This window comes from Mytilus edulis, chromosome 11 (assembly GCF_963676685.1).
Source record: "Mytilus edulis chromosome 11, xbMytEdul2.2, whole genome shotgun sequence".
Taxonomy (NCBI): Eukaryota; Metazoa; Mollusca; class Bivalvia; order Mytilida; family Mytilidae; genus Mytilus; species Mytilus edulis.
Window position 1 is genome coordinate 53,532,078 of NC_092354.1, and position 12,738 is coordinate 53,544,815.

The window sequence follows — 12,738 nt, forward strand, 5'->3', positions numbered from 1 at the left end:
TGGATCATACACATCCTTTATCACTCTGGATTAATAGAATACCTGAATATGCTCATTTAGCTAAAGTTAGACCGTTGGTTTCTCTTTGAAATTGTTTCACAGTTCGCCATCTATAAATATTGGATTTCAAACGGTATGCAGGGGCGGATCCAGCCATTTTAAAAAGGGGGTGGTTCCTAACCCAGGACAAAAAAGGGGGGGGGGTTCCAATTACATGTCCTCATTCAAATGCATTGATCGTCCAAAAAAGGGGGGTTCCAACCCCCGGAACCCCCCCTCTGGATCCACGCCTGGTATATGTTTGATCATTTACAATCATACACTAACTTCATATTTATGTATTCATATCAATGTAACATATTCTCTTTGCATGTACTATTTTTATGGACGAACGAACACCTATAAATTACACAGTCAAATAAACTTCATCATGTGTAATGATGATGCATGTATTTAAGTCTTGTAAACATGATTTGTTTATTAGTCTGAATTGACTTTGATATAGCTTTTAATAACTGCGAACATTAAAACATAAGTACTTTAAATTAGTAGTTTATGTATTTTGTCTTTTTGTTCGTTGCTTATGTCGACTGATGAGTCCGGCCCATTCCTGATCGTTTGTATCTACTTTATGTCGACTGATGAGTCCGGCCCATTCCTGATTGTCTGTATCTTCCTTATGTCGACTGATGAGTCCGGCTCATTCCTGATTGTCTGTATCTTCCTTATGTCGACTGATGAGTCCGGCCCATTCCTGATCGTTTGTATCTTCCTTATGTCGACTGATGAGTCCGGCCCATTCCTGATTGTTTGTATCTTCCTTATGTCGACTGATGAGTCCGGCCCATTCCTGATCGTTTGTAGCTTCCTTATGTCGACTGATGAGTCCGGCCCATTCCTGATCGTCTGTATCTTCCTTATGTCGACTGATGAGTCCGGCCCATTCCTGATCGTCTGTATCTTCCTTATGTCGACTGATGAGTCCGGCCCATTCCTGATTGTTTGTATCTTCCTTATGTCGACTGATGAGTCCGGCCCATTCCTGATCGTTTGTATCTTCCTTATGTCGACTGATGAGTCCGGCCCATTCCTGATCGTTTGTATCTTCCTTATGTCGACTGATGAGTCCGGCCCATTCCTGATTGTTTGTATCTTCCTTATGTCGACTGATGAGTCCGGCCCATTCCTGATTGTTTGTATCTTCCTTATGTCGACTGATGAGTCCGGCCCATTCCTGATTGTTTGTATCTTCCTTATGTCGACTGATGAGTCCGGCCCATTCCTGATCGTTTGTATCTTCCTTATGTCGACTGATGAGTCCGGCCCATTCCTGATCGTTTGTATCTTCCTTATGTCGACTGATGAGTCCGGCCCATTCCTGATTGTTTGTATCTTCCTTATGTCGACTGATGAGTCCGGCCCATTCCTGATCGTTTGTATCTTCCTTATGTCGACTGATGAGTCCGGCCCATTCCTGATTGTTTGTATCTTCCTTATGTCGACTGATGAGTCCGGCCCATTCCTGATCGTTTGTAGCTTCCTTATGTCGACTGATGAGTCCGGCCCATTCCTGATCGTCTGTATCTTCCTTATGTCGACTGATGAGTCCGGCCCATTCCTGATCGTCTGTATCTTCCTTATGTCGACTGATGAGTCCGGCCCATTCCTGATTGTTTGTATCTTCCTTATGTCGACTGATGAGTCCGGCCCATTCCTGATCGTTTGTATCTTCCTTATGTCGACTGATGAGTCCGGCCCATTCCTGATCGTTTGTATCTTCCTTATGTCGACTGATGAGTCCGGCCCATTCCTGATCGTTTGTATCTTCCTTATGTCGACTGATGAGTCCGGCCCATTCCTGATCGTTTGTATCTTCCTTATGTCGACTGATGAGTCCGGCCCATTCCTGATCGTTTGTATCTTCCTTATGTCGACTGATGAGTCCGGCCCATTCCTGATCGTTTGTATCTTCCTTATGTCGACTGATGAGTCCGGCCCATTCCTGATCGTTTGTATCTTCCTTATGTCGACTGATGAGTCCGGCCCATTCCTGATTGTTTGTATCTTCCTTATGTCGACTGATGAGTCCGGCCCATTCCTGATTGTTTGTATCTTCCTTATGTCGACTGATGAGTCCGGCCCATTCCTGATTGTTTGTATCTTCCTTATGTCGACTGATGAGTCCGGCCCATTCCTGATCGTTTGTATCTTCCTTATGTCGACTGATGAGTCCGGCCCATTCCTGATTGTTTGTATCTTCCTTATGTCGACTGATGAGTCCGGCCCATTCCTGATCGTTTGTATCTTCCTTATGTCGACTGATGAGGCCGGCCCATTCCTGATCGTTTGTATCTTCCTTATGTCGACTGATGAGGCCGGCCCATTCCTGATCGTTTGTATCTTCCTTATGTCGACTGATGAGTCCGGCCCATTCCTGATCGTTTGTATCTTCCTTATGTCGACTGATGAGTCCGGCCCATTCCTGATCGTTTGTATCTTCCTTATGTCGACTGATGAGTCCGGCCCATTCCTGATCGTTTGTATCTTCCTTATGTCGACTGATGAGTCCGGCCCATTCCTGATCGTTTGTATCTTCCTTATGTCGACTGATGAGTCCGGCCCATTCCTGATCGTTTGTATCTTCCTTATGTCGACTGATGAGTCCGGCCCATTCCTGATCGTTTGTATCTTCCTTATGTCGACTGATGAGTCCGGCCCATTCCTGATCGTTTGTATCTTCCTTATGTCGACTGATGAGGCCGGCCCATTCCTGATCGTTTGTATCTTCCTTATGTCGACTGATGAGGCCGGCCCATTCCTGATCGTTTGTATCTTCCTTATGTCGACTGATGAGTCCGGCCCATTCCTGATCGTTTGTATCTTCCTTATGTCGACTGATGAGTCCGGCCCATTCCTGATCGTTTGTATCTTCCTTATGTCGACTGATGTGTCCGGCCCATTCCTGATCGTTTGTATCTTCCTTATGTCGACTGATGAGTCCGGCCCATTCCTGATTGTTTGTATCTTCCTTATGTCGACTGATGAGTCCGGCCCATTCCTGATCGTTTGTATCTTCCTTATGTCGACTGATGAGTCCGGCCCATTCCTGATCGTTTGTATCTTCCTTATGTCGACTGATGAGGCCGGCCCATTCCTGATCGTTTGTATCTTCCTTATGTCGACTGATGAGTCCGGCCCATTCCTGATTGTTTGTATCTTCCTTATGTCGACTGATGAGTCCGGCCCATTCCTGATCGTTTGTATCTTCCTTATGTCGACTGATGAGTCCGGCCCATTCCTGATCGTTTGTATCTTCCTTATGTCGACTGATGAGTCCGGCCCATTCCTGATCGTTTGTATCTTCCTTATGTCGACTGATGAGTCCGGCCCATTCCTGATCGTTTGTATCTTCCTTATGTCGACTGATGAGTCCGGCCCATTCCTGATCGTTTGTATCTTCCTTATGTCGACTGATGAGTCCGGCCCATTCCTGATCGTTTGTATCTTCCTTATGTCGACTGATGAGTCCGGCCCATTCCTGATTGTTTGTATCTTCCTTATGTCGACTGATGAGTCCGTCCCATTCCTGATCGTTTGTATCTTCCTTATGTCGACTGATGAGTCCGGCCCATTCCTGATCGTTTGTATCTTCCTTATGTCGACTGATGAGTCCGGCCCATTCCTGATTGTTTGTATCTTCCTTAGGTAGCTACCATTTGATCTTTATGGGGGGGGGGGGGGGGGGGGGCTAGGATGAAAAATTTTGTCCTGCATTTCTTTTTAGCTGTAATCTCTGTCCTGCCTTTTTATTTTTCACTCTATTCGGTCCTGCCTTTTTTTTTTAGTTTATCCTGACTTTTTTTTTACCGCAATTGTCATCCTGATTTTTTTTTTTGCAAGTGTCTCATCCTGCCTTTTTTTTTACTCAAAATTCCTGTCCTGCCTATTTTTTTTTCAAATTTCATCCTAGCCCCCCCATAAAAATCAAATGGTAGCTCCCTTATGTTGCGATGTTACCCCACTGTGAGGGGAGGGCTTGACGTTCACACACATTTTAAACCCCGCCCCAGTCTTTATGTGAATGTCTTAATTCAAGAGCTTTGGTTAAGTGGTTGTCATTTGCTTTTGTCAGTCATGTTTGAGTTTGTTTTGCATTGCGGTGCAAAACAATTAGTTTCAGCCGATATAAACGCCCTCTTGAAATCATTGTTCGCTTATTGGTGTGTCTAACATTCTGAACGAGTTATAAAATTGGAAACATGCCAGAAAGGGGAGAAGAAATTATATCGAGACCCGATCGACACATACGTTACTATAGCATTACATAATATTGTCAAAGCACTCATTGTCAAAATTGATGCATTGTTATAACGCATAACATTTGCTTTTATCTGCATCACATGATACGTTTTCATTTTCATCTTTTCATTTAATGTACATGTACAAGGTATGGTGTGTTTGGTGTTAGTACGATAATAAACTCACCAGAGAAGAAACACCTAGGATTACAAATTATGTACGTCAGATGTGCTTATCAACTACTATTAGAATTTCGAATAAAAAAGTTGAATAGGCCAAATAAAGTACGAAATTGAAGCACTTTGTCGACCCAAAGTTCAGAAAGTGTTTTTCCAAATACAGCCGAACCGATAGCTCTGTTTACTGATGTTGTCACTCGATGATGACCGATATCTAATTATAAGATAAATATTTGGTAAAAATGATTATATTTATTAACCTCGGAACATGGTAAAGATGATTGTATTACTGTCGCTGTGAAATTTAAAAAAAAATCGATTTACTTGTTCCTGACCTAAACAATTTAAATCCGACAAGTCTAAAGATTGTAAACATATTCAGTCAGAACTACATGTAATGGTACAGCTTGAGATCCGTATACATGTATATTAACCTCCATAATTCATGAATTACAGCAGATTTCAATGAGTATGTAGCTAAAGGTAATATCTTTGGTTAGATTGCTTGCTAGCTGAACCGTGAAGTCATTGTTAGGTAAGGTAAACTACCCTCCTTTAAGAATAGACTAGTCCGACAGATTACCAATGTATCTGTATGTAGGACTAGGCTACTTCTAGAGGAGGGTACGTAGCATACCTTACCTAACAATGACTTCACGGTTTATGTATCAAGCAAGCTAACCAAAGATATTACATTTAGCTACATACTCACTGAAATTCGTTGTAAAAACATTTGTCTATTACTATTTGATGTCACATTTCCTTTCGCAGTCATGACCTACAGAATATAGCCTATTTATCGCATTCTGTATCATATTGCTAATGAAACCAGCACAGTAATCTATCAAATCGCCCGGCGAGACAAAATGACAAAAATAAACAATAAATAAGACCCAAATATGTCAGACAGATATCAACGACAGACACTGAATAATTGTCTTTGAACAGATAGTTAATATGGCGGGATTTTACACGCTTGTTAGTGTTCAACCCCCCCCCCCCCCTAAATACTAGACCGTCTATCAGTACACCTGTATATAATGCATTCGTGTTTGTGTTTTAATACCTCTATTTCATGTACACTTAAACAACGCCGTGCTATTAAATCAGTTCGCTATTATTTTTATGCCCCATTATGTTTTCTGTTCTGGCCGTCTGTCCGTTCGTTCGTTCGTCTGTTCGTCCGTCTGTCTCGCTTTAGGTTAAAAATTTTGGTCGAGGTAGTTTGAAGTCCAATCAACTTGAAACTTAGTACACATGTTCCCTATGATATGAGCTTTTTAATTTTAATGCCAAAATGAGAGATTCCCCCCCCCCCCCACCCGGTCCACTGAACATAATAGAAAATGATAGTGCGGATGGGGTATCCGTGTACTCTTGTTTTCAGATTATTTCTCATTGGGTTATATTGTCCTGTAATGTTAAAGTTTCTAACTATAAATGTAAGTTTATTAATCATGCATTTAATAGAATAATACAATTACATGCCAGTATTATGTTAGAGATATAAAGAATACTTTGGTTTAATAGACATTACTCTTTTTGCATCCTTTTGTTTGTCTTCTCTTTACTTCCCGCCCATCACTTGAATAGCATGGTATAACAAACAAAAAAACACTTTTTTCGATATATCCTACAGACTGGTTTGTATCAGTGTATTAACCTTTGTATGGATTCATAAACTATTTTTATTCATTGCATGTAATTTAAAAAGAGACTTGACAATTTAGATACCAATAAACCCTTAAAAGCCACCACAATGTTCATATGCCTGTCAAAAGTCGGGAACCTTGAAAGTAGTTTACTTTTGTAACACGTTATTTATACCAGTCATTCAGCGAATTTGGAGGTCTGAACAGCCGATTTGTGTATGTAATTTCTCTACTGTATCAAGGGCGTGCCAACACTGAGTTTGTGAACTAAAATTCCGCACAACACGTTCGATTCCAATCTTAATTGACCATGAATGCCAGTTTTCCTGTCAAAGGTCGGTAGCACTCCGCCTCGTTCACCAATAAATTTACCATTATGATATTGCCAATATTGCTAAAATGGCAATAAACACCCACCAATCAATTAGAAAATTTGGTTACGACTGCAGACCGTTGATTGTCTGTCAAATATTCTCCACTAGGCGGGTTAGAGCTGAAACATTGCCGTTATGATCATTTCGAACTACTCTTTTGAACTGTCGTAGTAATTAGTTTTAGAACATTTCTAACCAGAACTGATCTACCGTTGAACTGTGCATGTGTAAAAATGTCAGAATCAAAAAGCATATACATGTACAATCTAATTATGCAAGCACATAATAAAGCAACTAAAACTGTGAATGACAGAAATGGCAATATCTGCAGTCAAAACAAGAACGTGCTTTGCCACTCTAGCATGACTTCATAGACTAAAATCAAATCCTTTGCGAAATAAGTTTCAAGAGAAATGAAGCGGAATACATCATATAATGTTAACTATATGATACTTTGTTGTTCTCACTTGGGATATCTTCCAAAGAATAGAATACCTGAAATTATATATACAATGTATGGCCTTGCTATTAATTATGTCTAAAAAGATCAGATCAAATTCTGTAAAATTTAGTAATTTCAGAGCCATTATTTTTCTAAAACTGTTTTACCAAATTTTCTAGACCATTTCTCCTAACAATTCCTGGCAGATGTTAAGGCAATTAAAAACTGATCCCATATGTATAGCTATAGGCAATTGTCAATATTGAATAGCGCTTGATTTATTTCTTTAACAAACTACTTCAGAGAAGCACAACACCAAACGTGTGAGGGGGTGACAAGATTTCCTTATTTCCTATATTTCCTTTTTTTTCTCTCTCGCACTTCTCACTTTTTTCTTTTTTTCCCTAGATCCAACATTTTTACTCCCTATATTCCATATTCCCATTGTTTTACCCCAAATAATCAGACCCCACCCTCACCTTACCAGTTTATCCCACATCTTAAACGCGTGTCATACTTCTAAAGTTTGGAAAGCGCAAAAACGTGAAACAATGAAGAGCACAATAATTATAAAGGGGGATAATCATTTAGTTAATTAGTACTTCTTGTAAATTTGCTTGTACATCTGAGTTATTCTTCTTACCTAGGAAGAACAGATTTGCAAGTGACGAGTTTTATGGTCCGTGTTACTATTGTCCATGAATTTTGAAGATTTATTTTTGTCTTCCAGCTAAAATGACAAATTTCTAATCTCATCCATGGTCAGTTTTATATATGTTGTTTTTGCGCCTGTCCCAAGCCAGGAGCCTCTGGCCTTTGTTAGTCTTATATTATTTTTAATATTAGTTTCTTGTGTATAATTTGAAGTTTAGTATGGCGTTCATTATCACTGAACTAGTAAACATATTTGTTTAGGGGCCAGCTGAAGAACGCATGTGGGTGCGGGAATTTCTCGCTGCATTGAAGACCTATTGGTGACCTTCTGCTGTTGTCTTTTCTATGGTCGGGTTGTTGTCTCTTTGACACATTCTCAATTTTATGTTTACACCGTTTGATTGTAAATAATTCTCTGTGGTAATGCGATATTGTTCGCTCAAATTAGTAACAGTTATTTCATAATTCCATAGTTTTTGATTTTGATATTCAATGATTAATAATTTTGATTTTAGTGGTAATAATAAAAGTACGAAATATTTATTATAATACATTGCAAGGAATAAATAAGAGGTGGCGATAACTGCGCCAGAATAATGTAACAACCCAATTTACAAATTAAATCAAACGTAATTATGTAATTTTTAGGTTTGAACACACCTTATCAGGGTAAATTTACTGCCTTTCGAAGTCCTTTTTTTCCTTCGTAATTTGTTTTCCAATACCTATAATGTAGTAAACATTTCTTTTTTTTTTTTAAATCTTTTTGAACATTTGTTATTTTTATATATGATTATATTAAAGAAATTAAGTAGATTGTGCCACAATTACCCAAGAACAACTTTTACATTAACTATGCAACCAATGGACACGAATACACCAAATACGGTCAGTTATAATTTCAGGCTGATACCAAGAAGTATTTAATTGATTCCTACTGCATATTAAGCAGCGGTACACTTAATACATGATACCAAGAACTCTTTATCTTAAACATATAATTATATACTTGTCACTAGCAGAAGCCCGGTGATATTAGTGGAAAAGGAACTACATTTTCACACGTAAGCTACATACAAGTTCGCTTTCATGTTTTTGTTGCTTCATGTAGCTTAAACGTTAGTTTTGTGCGTATTATTTCTGGAGTTTATTCCCCTTCATTATTATTTTAAATTAACATGTGCCATACAAATGACTGTAGCCATGAAACAAACTGACTTTTCCCTTTTTTTTAAGCGATAGCTCAATGGGTACAAAGTTTTTTCTTGTGATCCAAAAATATTCTTAAGTACAACTGTTTTATCATGATAGTGAATAGTAAGAAATCCAGAAGCTATTTTCTATCGATACAGCTTTCATCGTTATGCGTGATTTTGCATTCTTATATAAATAAAAACATAAACGGTACCTTTTTTTTTACACCAGCTGCGCATTTCAACAATCACTGTCCTGTCAGTATTTGATATTCCAGAGCTTTCAATTAAAAATATTAGCGGCTATAAACCAACAAAGTTTTAAAAAAGTATAGCCAAATCCGGGAAAGGAAGAGAGCTTTGCATGAGGAAGATGTATTCCTCAATTTTATTTAGTTTCCTGAATTTTGTAACAACACATTTTAAATATATCACAAAATTCGTATTTTCATGCAAGTAATAAGTGCCAATGCGATAACTTTCCATCCATGTCACAATGTGTAAATATACACATGGAAAAAAGTATGTTTTTTTAAACTTGAAAAATCAGCAGCTTGTTTTGGATGGAATATGATAAAATATTTGTAAAATAATATTAAAACATACATGTAGTTGATGATAACATTGGCATTTACACGAACAAAAAATGTTTGAAAAAAAGATGAGTAATCTAACAACAATTTTAATAACAAAATGAAGTGTTTTTTGTACAAAGAAATGCATTTTACAACTTTTACTGTAGTCGAACTTTAAAATGTCAGACATTTCAAAATTATTCGTAAGATGATTGTTCACATCATGGTTGATTGTTATACGCCAAAGAATTAGTACTTTGTGCGCAGCCTCCATTCAAATGGATAACCGCCTGTTAACGTCTTCTGATTCCAGCCATAAATCGACTAAATTTTTGCTAAGGTAGCAGCAACCATTTCTGATGAAGGGCATTGTTTATTTCATGACGTGTTTGAAATGGGGTGTCCTTTTGCGCACTTTACGCCCAATATTGTCCCATATATGCTCGATGTGGTTCAAATCCGGGCTACGATCGGGCCAAGGAAGATGAACCGAATTCCATTGGAACAATGGATCTTCCTCTACGATGCTAATTTGAAATTTTGGCGAGCTCTGCACTACATTTGATACGGGCAACTGTGTGTCTGTTCGTAAGCAAAGGTCCCCGAAATTGTCTTATCGCACGATAACCAGTACCGATGAGTAGATCTCGAACAGTTCTTGTTAAAAGGCTCCTGTATGACCACCACTCTCGTTTTATGATTGTATTGTATGCAATGTGTTTCCTTCTGACCAACCTTCATTATGCTTGATATTTCCCTAACAGATGGTATAGGGAGTCTTCTGGATCTTGGAAGGTCTTTACCATCGTTTATTGTCTGATTTTTATTCTCAAAACGACTTATATTGGAATGGCGATGACCAACAATACATGTATTTGTCACAGCGACATTCATGCTTCTTTCATGCTGTTAATCTGCCATCTTGCTGCAGTTAAGAGTTGTGGATGACCAATTACAAGGTGTCAATCACATAACTTTATAAACTTGGTTATTTAAAGTGTTGACAATAATCAGGATACAAACAACTGTTTTGCTGTTCACGGGTACAGTAGCTGTATGTGCAGATGAGAAATTTTCGAGTCGATATTTATTGCTTAAACTCAGGTGATATTTAAATAATGTTTAACAAGTTCTATTTTAACAAATTATATCACAAAAAAATAAAGAGTGTTATTTTAATTTCAATTTTAATTTGGTGTTGCAATACTTTTTTCCATGTGTATAGTATGTTCAGATTTAATTTAAAAAATAATGTTATAAGTCAACCTCGACCCTACATAAGTCTTGATCTGAATTCGTACCACAGCTGCCTGATTATGCCTCTTAACTGTTTTTATTCGAGCACCACAGATGTTTTATATAATCAAAACAAGCGTCTATCGTACCAATTAGCCTTACATCTTTGACGGGTTTTCACCTCTTTTACATGTTAAAACAAAACCACAACCTTAAGGACATCAACCTATTGATACTACATAGAGACTGTTCTTTAGATTCTTTTTATAGATTTATTGCAGAAAAAACATTATGTCTACAAACAAAAACAGTTTTAAAATTTTAAACATTATACTTAAGGACGTTAAACTTTGTACCATTAGCTATGAAGTAGTGCTCAGATTGTCTGTGGTATTTCATGAGGGTCTGAATTGGGGATTTTTTAGTTCTGTTTTATCTAGTTCATATATCAATTTTCTCTATTGTTTATATTTAGGGAGCTACCATTTGATTTTTATGGGGGGGCTAGGATGAAAAATTTTGTCCTGCATTTTTTTTTAGTTGTAATCTCTGTCCTGCCTTTTCATTTTTCACTCTATTCGGTCCTGCCTTTTTTTTATTAGTTTATCCTGACTTTTTTTACCTAAATTGTCATCCTGCCTTTTTTTTTTGCAAAGTGTCTCATCCTGCCTTTTTTTTTAACTCAAAACTTCTGTCCTGCCTATTTTTTTCAAATTTCATCCTAGCCCCCCCCCATAAAAATCAAATGGTAGCTCCCTTATGCTAATTTTTCTCTATTCATTGTAATACAGCAATCCATTGTTCTCAATTCCTTATTTCATAAGCCCATTTTCTGTAGTATATTATGCCTATAATTCTCTATTCTTTATTATATTCATAAGCCTATTTTTTATTAAAGATAACGAAAGTTTGTACAAATGTATCTATTTACAACAAAGGAAAAACATTACCGTTTAGCATGTGTTACCTAAGAACAAAGACTGGTACACTCGCATAATAATTTGCACAGGTAGGGTGACATTTGTATGCGAACTTTAAAATTACCTCTAGACTAGTACATGTATGTTAACGACGTTTTAAAAAATCCAAGTTAAATTAAAAAAAAAGAAGTCCATAAAAAATGACAATATTTAATGTTATCAACCAATGGGACTAACGGAAACTAACAGCCGTCATATTCCTGACTTGGTACAGGTATTTGCAAAATAAAATAGTGGTTTGAACCTAGGTTAAAAGCTTTAGCTAAACCTCCCACAGTTGTTCATATATCAATTAAATTGACATTTGGGCGTGCGGCCGTGCTTTCCATACCAGTTCTATAGATCTCAAGAACTATATCTGAGCTCTATACACTTTAGTACTTTAGCGTATAATCACCCTAATAGACACGTAATAGTTGTCTCTGGACGTTAAACACAAATCAACAGTTATCACTCAAAGCAAATTACACTTTCAGTTTCGTTTTCATTATAAAAGCGTTTAGATGTTAAACCTTTGAATTTTCTTTCCATTTTTAGCAAGGTAATTTAAACCACTTAGGAGTTACAGAACATGTAACCTGAATAATTCAGTCTTTATTAATGAATACGCTTATTGCGATCACTTCAGTAACTCTGGATGACACAATCGTAAGAGGGCGCTTTAGTATTGAAGTTACACAACATGTAGCTCCTACGCATTACAATTAACAATCTCTTTTCTTCACATTTATTTTTGTTTATTGACATTTGAATGACAGTCTCGTCGCATGAATGATTATTGACTTATATAAACAATGATAATGCTAGTGCATGTACCAAAGGCTTATTCTCATTTCGCCTTAGCTGTCAAAATTATTATATAAAATTAATCCCAGTTTGCCTTAGTACAAATTTTCAGGTTAAAAGAATTAACTAAGGCGAAATGGGAACTTGTGTAAACAATCGAATTAAGTTATTCTTTGTTTGTATTGCAATTATGTTTGATATGTGTTATTTTAATGTCAAAATCAGTCTTGAAATGCTTTTTAAAAGATGTATTTTTTTGTGTCTTTCACGGCGTTTTGCATTTGCGCCGATCTGCATTTCATTTGCGCCGATTTTTTCTTTCATTTGCGCCGATTTTTGTTTTCATTAATTTTGCGCCGATTTTATTA